The sequence below is a fragment of the Heloderma suspectum genome, chromosome 4 (genome assembly GCF_057233095.1).
Source record: "Heloderma suspectum isolate Gila_16-S chromosome 4, 16-S_ref, whole genome shotgun sequence".
Lineage (NCBI taxonomy): Eukaryota > Metazoa > Chordata > Lepidosauria > Squamata > Helodermatidae > Heloderma > Heloderma suspectum.
Genome location: NC_139461.1, coordinates 282857949 through 282867339, shown reverse-complemented (window position 1 = coordinate 282867339; position 9391 = coordinate 282857949).

Sequence of the window (9391 nt, the reverse complement as noted above, 5' to 3'; positions counted from 1 at the left end):
CTGTCTCTGTTTACCTGGGACAATCCTCATTTTTTGTCCCTGATAGCACATTACCCTTTATTTATTAATTATTTGATTAATAGATATTTAAACCATCCCTCATCCTTACAGATGCCAGGGTGGTGTACCAAATGCCTGATCAATTAGCCATACAAAATAAAAGAATTACCAAAAATTAGACACAGAAAATAAGACATACAATAAAACAACTCAGTTTATTAGATTTTTACCTCACCGAGTAAATGAGTTTCTGGGTGGATTACATGAACTGATGACAATATGCTACCTCCAGTATCAGAGGCAGTATGCCTATGTACACCAGTTGCTGGGGAACACGGGTGGGAGAGTGCTGTTGCACTCATGTCCTGCCTGTGGGTTTCCTGTGGCAGCTGGTTGGCAACTGTGTAAACAGAATGCTGGACAAGATGGACCCTTGGTCTGATCTAGCATAGCTCTTCTTATGTTCTTATCTAAAAGAATAAATACACACCTCATAAATAACAACTAACAATAATAAACAGTGTAGAAGATTAAAAAGAACACAATACAAAATATGTAAAGGTGGCCATTCCAACATTCTATGGGCAGTTAAAAAGTCTCAAAGAATCAACTGTAAAATCTAGAGCCTTTGCCCAGCAGAAGAATAATGTCTTCACCTGGGACCAAAAGATAACAGTGTGGAATGGATGCAAGATGAGCATAGGCAGGGCAACACAACTGAGAAGTCCCTTTCTTTATAGCACCAAACTGCATTTGACAGGGACACCCAGAGGACAGGTGTTTATTTATTATTGTTAGCTGTTATTTATTGAGGTGTGTATTTAGAGTCCAGGCAGGTACATATGGAAGGAGATGTTCCTTTAAATCAGGGGTGGGCAACTTGTGACCCTCCAGAAGTTTTGGCCTACAACTCCCATCAGGGGAAAACTCCCATCATGGGAGCTGTAGGTCAAAACATCTAGGTAGCCACAAGTTACCCACCCCTGTTCTAAACGTTGGTAATATGTACCATGGTACATTTTCTTTACGTTTGTCATCTATCAGTAGAAGTATATGTTTCTGGCTCAGCAGCTGTGCTGTTTAATCCAAAGAGTGGGTGCAAAGGCTGGTAAACATTCCAAAGTAGACCCCAAAAGGAGAGAAATGTCTCAGGATGCAAAGATGTTATTTATAGAAAACTGATTTTGGCTGTCTAGCTGCGGGACCTTGGAGCACAGGGTGGGGAGGCCAGACGACACATAGGAAGTGTCGTACCAACACTTCCGACCTCCCCAGCCCGGCCTGCACCCAGGAAAGCCCCGTTTTCCCCGCTCCACACTGCTGAGTGCGGAGCGTGGGGCTGATCCGTGCTGCCTAAGGGGCAGCGCAGGAGGGAGTGCAGGTTGGTTCTCTGAGAACTGACCTTGGAGCGTGGGCTCTGAGGTCAGTTCCCAGGAACCAACCAATCCACGTCTAGCTGCTGACTAGCGGCCATAGGATTGCGCCCTTATTTAATTTTTAAGGCCTTCTTCAAGGAGCTGTAATAATAATAGAAATAAAGACAACATTACAACATTGTAATTGTTTTAATGTGTGTGTGTGTTTGTTTGTGTGTGTGTGTGTATCTCCTAGCACACTGCAACAAGTCCTGTGCATATGGTTAAGCAGAAAACACATACAAATCAATACACGCTGCAAAGGCCTTTGTATATACTGACTTATGAAAATGTCTGCAGAGATTCTCATAACAACATATCTCCTGCTGTAATTCACTGGCAGCTTGGAAATAGTGTCAGGAAGGCTGTAATTTATATCCTTACTAATAGAGAAGATTTTTGAATGGAAATTTTTTTCTGAAAGGTTCTTGCAAGGTTGATGAAACTGGCTCAAAGTTTGGACAAAAAATCAAGGGAGCATCTAAAAACTGCACAGAGGTTGCAAAAATGGTAAATCAATCAATCAATCAATCAATAATCCGTGGAGATAGGGTATTCAGTCTCAGGATCCATTCCATTTCTTTTCTTAGCAGATTTTTATCTCCCTGGGTGTTAAGCTTCTCCAGTGCTCCCAAATTTGAAACCTGTTGTAAGGTGTTTATTTTCAACAAAATGATTAAGTAACGGGGCACCCATTTTTTTGTTCTTAATATTACTGAGATGTTTCCCTACCCATTTTACGGGGTCTAATTGTTTTGCCTACATAGATCTTTTGGCACTTGGTGAGCAAGCAGGCCGTGGCATCTACTGCTCCTCCTCACCACTGCCACTGTCTGGGCCAGAGTGAGAGGCAGGTAAACAAGCAGGTTGTAATGGTGAAGAGGAGAAGCAAGTCCAGGGGACTTTTGTCGGTGGGCCCCTGCTGGGGTGTGGGACCTCAGCAGGTGCCTGACTATGCCTACCTTTGATGGCCATGGCACTGCAGAAGACAGGTTTAGGGTGCAATCCTATGCATGCTTAGACATGTTGGCTGGGGAATGCTGGGAGTTGTAGGCCTTTTCTCTATCTAAGCATGCACAGGATTGCACCCTAAATCTGTCTTCTTCAGTGCCATGGCCATCAGGGCTGACATCAAAGGTAGGCATACTCAGGCACCTGCTGAGGGAATTGTAGACGCCTGCCTGGGAGTTGTAGGCCTTTTCTCTGTCTAAGCATGAATAGGATTGCGCCCTAACTCTCCCACTGATCATTTAACCAATGGAGGAAGCAATCTTATGTCCACTAGACACTGTCTAGAGGGCCATAGGATGTTTCAGTTTCTGGGATCCAAGGGCAGAACCAGGGCTCTGACCTCGGAACCCAGAAACCAGATGTCAGGGGGGTTTCTGAGCGCAGGAAGTGGGATAGCAGTTCAGATTCTGAGGGAGAACCATCAGACATGGGGGAGGTGTTTTCCCAGGCTAGTCCAGATATGAGTAGGCCTGCTTCTCAGGCTACAAATGTCCAGATGGCTGAGCATGAGGGTCCCTCCTTACCCACCCACCCACCCACCGTGTGAGAGGCAGTGAACAGGAGGAGGCGGGGTTTGGGGAAGATGGCCTAATAGATGCCAGACACAGGTGCAGAGCAAAGAGAGAGAAGGCAGGGGCGGAACTTAGTCTACCCAATTGGCCTTGCGTGAGAAGCTGCACTTAGAGGCCTCCCAAGAAGAGAGGGACCTCCCCCCCTTAAGTTATGCTAGCAAAACTGCCTCCCTCTTCAAACGGCGGGCAACTCTTGTAAATTCCATTTGGATCCCTGAAGGCATTCCTTGTAGACTGAGAGTTTCTCTGAGAATTTACATCTGTATGACCCTGTGAAGTAATGGATTAGAAGCTGTAGCCTGAAGCCTCTTGTCTGTGTATGTTTGGGCATTGAAGTGAAGTGGGGGCTAAGGGAATCCTGACACCACACTCCCCTCCTGCTCCTCTGCCCCCTCATAGCTGGCACAGTTCTCTATACTGGCTATGGCTCCACACTCCGAAACAGAGCGCAGAGATGGGGAGAAAGAGCTGGTCCTTGGGGCAGGGGCGGAGACTGTGGAAGCCACATTATGCACCTTCCTATGCATGTCCTGGCCTCCTTCCTTCCCCTTCCTTGAAGCTGCAGCTAGACAAGCAAAATGGTCCATCTAGCCAAAAATGTAGGGCAGCCAGAACATGGAGGTGAGGATCGCCTCTGTGCTCCAGCCTCCCTGCATCGGATAGTTGGCAGCCTCCAGCTTCAGAGGCTGCCAACAATCTCAGCAGGATTGTACCCTTAAAGTTACTACTAGCTGCAGAGAGGTGAAAAGACAGTATACAGTATGTGTATATTGTACCTGTCTTCCTCCCATCTCCATGGCTAACAGCAGAGGGTGGGGGGATGACTTAAGCTATGAAGACAGTGTGGGGAAAAGGAATCCCCCACCCAGTTCCATAGCCCCAACCGAAATTGCAGGCTGCCTTGTGGCTGCTTTTAACAAAGAAAAGGATGTTGGTAGATTTGATCATGGATCTGCCATGACCATAAGAAAGTTGTGCTGGATCAGACCAAAGCCCTATCTAACCCAACATTCTGCTTCCACAGTAGCCAAACAAATCCCTATGGGAAGCCCACAAGCAGGGTGTAGTGGCTAGAGTGTTGGACTGGGAGCCTGGAGATCCGGGTTCTAGTCCCCACTCAGCCATGGAAGCTCACTGGGTGACTTTGGGCCAGTCACAGACTCTCAGCCCAGCTTACCTCACAGGGTTGTTGTTGTGAGGATAAAATGGAGAGGAGGAGGAGGAGAATGTAAGCTGCCTTGAGTTCCTTGCAAGAGGAAAAAAGGCAGGAAATAAATGCAATCAATCAATCAATCAATGCACACATCTATTCATATTTCCCAGGGCCCAGTGTACAGAGGCATACTAGATACTTGGTCATATATAGCCATCATGACTAGTAGCCATTGATAGCCTTATCCTCTATGAATTTGTCTAATCTGCTTTTAAAGCCTTCCAAATTGGTGGCCATCACTACATCTTGTGGTAGCAAATTCCATGGTTTAACTATGCACTGTGTGAAAACACGCTTCCTTTTATCTGTCCTGAATCTCCCACCATTCAGCTTAATGGGATGACCCCACAAGGTTCTAGTATTATCACAGAGGGTTAAAAAACTTTCCTTACACCACGTATAATTCTATACACCTCTACCATGTCCCCCCTCGCCATTTTGTCAAAGCTAAAATGTCACAAATGTCCTACCTAGTTAGTTTCTCCCTCAGATCCCACTTTATCAAACCTGGAACTATTTAATGAGCTGACCACTTGTGAATTTTGCTTTTTCTTATCCTTGGATTTACACAAAAAAGGGTAATGATTATTATCTCCTGAGAATGGCACATTTCTTTGTGGGCTACTAGAAGAGAAGCAGAGAAGAGCAGGAAGGACAAATCCACATTACGAGCTTTTCTACACTAGAGTGTTAATCGCTGTATCTACTTCCGGTTTCATCACAGAATTGAGATCCAGGCTGTACACAAAGAGCTCGGATCTCCTTTCCTGCTTTTCCACTGCATAACCTCTAGGTGGAGCTGTACAATAGCAGAATAGCTCAAATACACAAGTAGAAATAGCGCCATTTTCCCTGTTCTAAAACAATACCCCATTTACCCCATTCTAAAAATAATGGGGAAAGTGCTCTGAAAAAACTAGGGATGTACGAAAGGTACTTACCTTTCGTGGATTATGTTTATGGTTGAGGGGGAGGCGCTCCGTCCCTCCCCCCGGAATCCTCGCTGGGGGGAGGCGCTCTGTTTCTCCCCCCCCCCAGAATCCTGGCCGGCCGGCTGTGCTCCGTAGGGTTTCTGCGGAGCCGCCAGCCAGCTCTGCCAGCAGCCAGACATCCGGCCGCTGGCTAGCAGGGATGCAAATGGTGGCGGCCATAGCGTAGCGTAGACGCTACACTGTTTGCGTTGCCCTTATTTTCGCCGTCTTAGTCCACGTAAATGTTTACATAGACTAAGACGTGCCAAAATAAGGAACGCAAATGGCGGCGGCCATGGCCACCACCATTTGCGTACATGCATTTTTTTGTTTTTTGTTTTAGTCTACGTAAACATTTACGTAGCCTATCACGGCTGACTGAAGGGACGCAAATGCCATTTGCGTACACGCGTTTTTGTTTTTAAAAAGTCAGCCGTGATAGGCTACATAAACATTTACGTAGCCTATTACGGGTTTTTAAAAAAAACCTAGCTGTGATAGGCTACATAAATCTTTATGTAGCCTATCCCGTTGGTTTTTTTTTTAACTGGAAATGGCGGCGGTGGCAGCCAGTCAGAAGACCGGCTGCCACAGCCGCTGCTGCCAAACTGCCACTGGAGCCGCCGCCGGAGCCGCCGCTGCCGCCACCGCCGCCAGGAAGATCCGCCCAAGGTAAGTCTCGTCCTGGGGGGGCGGGGGGGCAGGCCGTTACGCCACCGATTTCGGGGGGCCAAATGCGCTGGCATTCAGCTTCCCCAAGATCCATGGCGGAATTTTCGTACATCCCTAGAAAAAACAGAAGCAAAATGACATCATCTAAAGAGCCCATAAACAACCATGAGTAAGGAATCACAAGTGCACAACAAATGACTTGTGTAAAAAAGCTCTACTAAATGACTTGTGTAAAAAAGCTCTGTGTTTTTGACATTGGATACTACGAGTACAAATTACAGCTGGTCAAATACAGTAAACACATTCAATTTTGGTCATGAAAACGAATTATACTTCATAAATGTTTTGTTTATGTCAGAGAAAGGAAAGGACTCTTTAAACAATGCTTTATGCTTTGATCTCAGGAGGAAAACAGCCAAGAATATTGAATCTGCGATGTTTTCATTTCAATCACTTCTGATGGAAATTCTTGAAGTATCAACGTAATTTGTGAAAAACCTACATTCCAAATTAAATTTTCATGCCTCTTGTTTTGTCTAGGGATGGCGGAGAAATCCACCACAGACTCCAAAAGAATCCGGCCCCCCAGAGTCCGTGGTGGAACGGACTACTCCCCCCCACCGCCCCATGAACTTTGGTTGGGACGGACCCTACCTGTCACCGACCAGGTCCGGGCCCGTCATCTTCAGTCCACAGCCAGCCACTGCCGGGCTGACACAAATGGCGTCCAGCATAGCGGATGCCATTTGCGTCCCTGCTCTGTTCGTGATAGGCTACGTAAATATTTACGTAGCCTATCACGGCAAAAGCAGGGACGCAAATAGCGTCCGCTATGCCATTTGCGTCCCTGCTCTGTTTGTGATAGGCTATGTAAATATTTACGTAGCCTATCACGAAAAGAGCAGAGACGCAAATGGCGTCCACTACGCCGGACGCCATTTGCATCTGCAGCCCAGCAGCGGACAGAAGTCCAGCTGCGGACGGGCCCAGCCAGCGGCTCTGCGGACCTGCTGCAGAGCGGAGCCGGCCAGAGAGGATTCCAGGGGGACGGACGGATCGCCTCCCCCCCCCGCGGACGCCCCGGACCGGTAAGTGGATTTCGTACACCCCTAGTTTTGTCCCCAGAAAAGAGACCGCACTTAAACCAATTTTAGAGAAATCCTATTTTTGTTTTTGTTTTTTAATTTAAAGCTGTGTTTGAAAAACAGGTGAGCATTGTAGTCATTTAATAAAATATCAATTCATTTTCTATTAGACCAAAAAATGTATCTAATGTTTATTTATTTTCTTTAAAACATTTCCTGGCTGCCTTTCAGGGCAGAAGCCCTCCTAAGGCAGCTTACAGCAATAAAATACATAAAACAGTTAAAATAAAAGCAATAAAAACATAAAAACAATAAAAACATAAAAACAATAAAAACATAAAAACAATAAAAACCACAATAAAAGCCAACAATAAAACCAGCAACAATGACAACAGCAGTAACAGCAGCAATAGCAGTCATGTCAAGAGAAGGCCACAGTAAAGTAATATGTTTTCAAGGCCTTCTTAAAAGCCTGCATGGAGCATGGGGGACCTCCAATGGCAACTTGGTCCAAAGGCGTGAGGCCACTACAGAGAAGGCCCTCTCACATGTGATCACCCACCTAACTGCTCTCATGGGTGGGCAAATGAGAAGAGCCTCTCTTGCTGATCTTAAAGTGCTCTGTAAAGTGCTCGATAAATAGCTCTATAAAGAACAGTTATATGACATTCTTAACAAATGTGAGAAGTGCAAACAGGTCAAAAGCAAATATGGTTTGTTCTTGAAGTGTGTGTGTGGGTTGGGGTCAGTTCTTGGTGAGCTGCTTGTCTACATGTACCTACAACCCCACAGTTCTTGCATTCAGGTTATCAAAACCTTGATGTACTGGCTCCACCACCACCACCCCGGTTCCACCCCCAACCTCTGTGTAGACAGCGCTAATGTGACAGAGGCTCTAAATGTTTACAACTATATGTGGACAGGCTCCTTCATATGATCAGAAATTCCAAATGAATGAATGTTATTGTGATCCTAAATATACTTCAGCTTGCTTACTGTCATTGCTGGACCACTGGGGATTCATCCTGAACATTTTTTCTCCCTTACTCTTGTCTTACTGAAGCTCAGGCTGGGATCTTGAGCAAAACTGGTGAGATGCTGCAAAGAATTTTAGATTGGCCTGTTTAATATTGGGCGACTCTTCAATATAATATAAAATCTCAGCTTAGCATCATGTTACATATTGCAACCTTCAACTTGACTCTGAATACATTTCACATTTTCTTGGGAGTAGATGGCACTGAAATGAATGAGATGTCTTACTTCCAAGCAGAGCATTTCTAAGAGCCAGTGTCAAAGTCACAATGAGCTTTTCTACAAGAGGGATTTATGGTGCGCTCATGATTCCTTACTCACAATTGATTACTTTAGAGGACATCATAATCCTCCAGTTTCGCTGCCGTTTTTTTCAGAGCACTTTCCTGGTTGTGGTTGCTGAATGGCGAAAATGGGGTAGTATTTTAGAATGGGGAAAATATCACTATTTCTACTCGTGTTTTTGAGCTATTCTCTATAGCACGGCCCCACCTAGAGGTTATGTACCAGAAAAACAGAAGAGGAAAGCTCTTTGTGTAGAGATTGGATCTCAATGCTGCGACGAAACTGAAAGTGGACACAGTGATTAACAGCCTGGCGTAGAAAAGCCCACTATCCATGTCAAAGTATGCCAGATCCGTATATTATAAGTCAAAGGAATGTAGACTAGAGGGGAAGACAACAGAGAAGAAGGAGCAGTGCTTAACTTCCAGGAGGAAAGTGCTGAGACTCACGTTTGCTTGCAGCCCTTACCCTTTGCCCCTGAAACTCTTCTGTATTGTTATGATAGACACACACCCCTACCTGAACAGTGAGACATTCCTGGAACAGCGTTACTAGGTTGACAACACAATCCTGTACCCAGAAGGTTCCACTGTGTGGGCCTTACTCCCAGGTATGTATGCATAGGTTTATAGCCTTACAATCCAAATCCCTATACATGTCTTCCCAGAAGTGGGTACCAGCCAGGCTGTAGCCTTTGGATGAAAGAGCACTGAAGACATGGTGCCTTTTAATATTTGCCTTCTAGAGAAACAGTGTGGTATAGTGGTTAGAGTGTTGGGCTAAGGCCAGGCTGACCGGAATTCAAATACCCACTCAGCCTCCTGGGTGACTGGGCCAGTGTCTCTCAGCCTAACCCAGTGGCGGCTGGTGCCCACTGGGCTGGTGGGGCGGAAGGTAGGGCAGATGCTCAATATTCTTCTGAGATTGTTGTGGGAGTACAGAAGACCATGCGTGGCACTTGGAGCAAATGTACGTGGTTGTGGAGGGATCTCTCTGCCACAAGTGTGTGGGGACAGGCAGGGGGTCATTTGCCCCAAATATAGAGCCACCTCTGGCCTAACCTACTTCACAGTGTTATTATGAGGATAAAATGGAGGGGGAGGAACCATGCATGCCTCCTCGGGCTCCTGAG